Source organism: Haliaeetus leucocephalus, unplaced genomic scaffold (genome assembly GCF_000737465.1).
Source record: "Haliaeetus leucocephalus isolate CR32 unplaced genomic scaffold, Haliaeetus_leucocephalus-4.0 Scaffold696, whole genome shotgun sequence".
In the NCBI taxonomy this organism is placed as follows: domain Eukaryota; kingdom Metazoa; phylum Chordata; class Aves; order Accipitriformes; family Accipitridae; genus Haliaeetus; species Haliaeetus leucocephalus.
Genome location: NW_010973132.1, coordinates 1,160,220 through 1,163,784, shown reverse-complemented (window position 1 = coordinate 1,163,784; position 3,565 = coordinate 1,160,220).

Here is a 3,565-nt window from a genome sequence, read left to right as displayed (position 1 = left end):
ACTGGACTTATCTACAGCATTGATTTTGAAAGATCAATTATACTTTGAACTTCTAAAATAAGATTTTTAACTTGCCACAATAAAACATTCTACTTCAAAGACTCTCAATTTTGCTTTTACTCATTGCCCTTCTTTTAAAAAAAGAAAGGATCTCTATGAGACTCCTCACTAAGTTCTTCTCTTGATATGAATTGTCACTCCCAGACTTCTGCTGACAGAGGCAGCAATTCCTAAGGTGGCAACACATACAAGAAGCTCCCAGACAGCAGTAAAGAACATTGTACTGAATCAGATGCACATGAGAGAAGTCCCAGATCCCACGTGACAGAAAACTACACAATGGGATCTGAATGCAGGATAAGATGCCTTCAGGGTGACAGGATAATTGCTATCTATGATAAGCTCATGAACCTGCCAGGCATGGTTATGGATGTTCAGCGGTGGTGGTCTTTTAGATGACTAAAAAAAAAAAGTAATCTCACTGCCTGCTCATTGCTGCACATGTAATGCTTGCAGAATTTACACAGAGTTGGAAGTATGGAGCACCTTTCAGGATTTCCAACATTTGTATTCTTAGCTCGGAACTCAACAGTGCAAATTCAGATTAGCTGCTTATTGAAATGACTAAACAAGAATAAAGTGCTACTGAACTGCAACGATACTTCCAAGTTAACTTCACAGATGCAGCTTTAAAAAACAGACTTTTCTAGTGATAACAATCCAGGAAGGCAAGATCTCCTTCCAAATACTAAGTCCCACCCAACAGTCACAGTGCTGAGCCTGGTACAGCTATTCAGGACAGGAAACACTTTCCAAGGCAGGTCTTTTCCATTAGGACTGGCTCACAGTTGCACATCAACAATCAGTACAGACTAAAATAAACCCTAATTCTTCAGCACTGGCTGTACAAGCTATATCACACTTCCTCTCAGCATGAAAATACAGTTTCACTTAGGTACACAAAAGGGATGAGCAGTCTTCTTGTAAAGTGAAAAGCTGCAAATGTTTTTGTACACTATGCTATATTAACACAGGAAAATACCTGGATTTTTAGCATATGCAACTGCATGCCCTTCTCAGGAATTTTCAGTGGAGAGGGAGTTCAAAAAGGTTCACAGGAAGAATGCTTAAAAATAGCGAGCGTCCCAAAGACAGTCTAGATCAAACAACAGACATCCTGTTGACTCTTCTCCCTTTGTTTTTACCTGGGCTATAACCTTTCTGCTTTGCCAATAAACATTCATCTATGTTCCTTTGCAAGATGTATAGCCCAACTATGGGAAACTGGTTTACAAAGTTCCAGAGATAGCAAAGATTACTCACAGTTGCGGATACTGATAATCATCTGAAGTCTAAATGCTTCAGCTAAGCCACAGTAACACACAAACGCAGGTGAGCTGGACAGAGCAGCATTGAGCAGGAATACCCTGTGACGCATTGGGAGACAAACTCAAGTCTCCTTTCATAAGGCTGCTCACCTCCATACTCCACCAAATCCTCCACACTTTTGGGTTTTTTTTAAATACAACAAAACTAGCAGGTGTTTTCTTTAGTGTAAGAATTCTACTCCAAATAACTCAAGTAAGACTTTCACGTAGAGCTAGCAACAAAGAAGTTCCAGCTTTCACCCAAAGAAATTGAGAGGGACCTTTTCCCCCCTGAAGAAATAGATGCGGCCCATTCTTGCCATACAAGCAATTGCACACTACTTGCAGACTCCAGACATTATGCATACAAAAGGGTGCTTTCACAAAATCCAGCTCTGGCTGAGTTAAATAGAAGGAAGTTTACCATTTTAACCTCTGAGTAATACCTCTGAGCAAAGTAAAAGCCCAGCCTGGCAAGCTGAGGAATTTAGTTTTGTTTTTCCTCATCTTCATAAGTTCTTTAAAAAAAAGTCAGTCTCTTACACTTTTAAAATGGAAAACCTATATAACAAATTAACCACTATTAGACTAGAAGTTTAATTCATTGTCAGAAGGAAAGAAAAAGGTCAGCAGCTACAAACTTGCACTGACCAGCTCCTATCTCTTTTTCATACACTACAATTTTCCTCTCCTGTCCCTCCTTTCTCTTTCCCTAAAGCAGCCAGGAGAAATTGAGAGAATTACAGAAGCTGCAAGGCCAAGCAGCAAGATAAGCATTTGGCCCTCACCCACCCTCCCACCCCACTAAAAACAATCAGACAATTATTAATATTGGGCCTGGATATATTTGTTTGAACTGTCAGCATTGTCAGATACTTGAATAAACACCTGAATAAAACAGTATCACAACGCTACACCTTAGCGAAACTGGCCGGTTTCACTGCATTGTTCCAAGTGCAAAAAGGATAAACAGCATCAAGTGAAAAATCAGAAGAGCTGTTAAGAGACCTGGAAGCATTTGTTTGGTTCTTACTCCCCAGGGACACTCAGTCATTGCTGGATCACTGTTTTCCATGAAGGCTTAGTGGAAGGAACTAGGTGGATGTGGATGTGTCAGAGGTATGAAAATGTGAAATTCTCACAATAATGTCTAAATCAAAGTAAATCCCAAATGAGTATTTGTCAGCTAAACAGAATTGTTATGTCCACACATAAAGCTGATAGTAAACACTTCAGTAGATCTAGTATGCCCTCCTGTCTATGAAATGGAGAAATGTGGAACAAATAGCAGCTTTAATTACATTTTAAAATAATGTTTGCTTGTTAAAAGACTAGTGGGGAAAAAAAACCAACCAAACAACTGTAGTCTAAATTCTAAGAAAAACTATCTATATAAATGCAGAATTATAATGATCTTGAGAGTGCATGACTTTTTTTTCCATGGGAAATTCAGAGGGTAAATTTATTTGTGGCTGACCTGGATAGTATAATACTTTCCCATGTCTTCTAAGTCTTGCCTTCAGCATACAAGCACTTCTCTTTTTTGCTTTTCTTTCTCCTCTAAATTGCATTTTGAGTAACAGTCACTGTGACACTATTGTCCAAGTTGCTGCCCACCTTGAATGGAGCATTTTCTCATGCTGATTCTGCCAATTATTATCTATTCTACAGCAAACACTGATGTAATGAATGTTCATCATGGGGAGGTCAGACTGTGGTCCTTTAGACTGGGGCTCCACAGTCAATTCCTGTCTTCTCCACTTTGCAATCTACCTAAAATGGGGACAGGAGAAAGGGGTAAGTGGGTAAAGAGAAAGGTGCATCACAGTATAAGTCACCTCCTCCATTGAGTCAGATATTTTAATAAAACTCAGGAGAAAACATCTTTGAAAACTTTGTGTCTGTCAAATTTGTCTGGACATCTTCACCCAGCAGTGATCAATGCTAAAAAAAAAAAAAAAAAAAAGCTGGAAATAGCTGTAATAAGTGATACTACTTTTCTCATTCAGACTGTACGTTAGCATCAGTCAACCCTATTGCTCAGTATTTTATGGTTAAGGTGATAAGTTACTCACAAAGCAACAGTACCAGAAATACATCTAAGGCACTGCAAGGAATATCAATGTTTCCAAGCGCAATATTGACTTGCACTCCAGTCAAATATGGGCAACTGTAAAGGACAGGGAAGTTGAACGTCC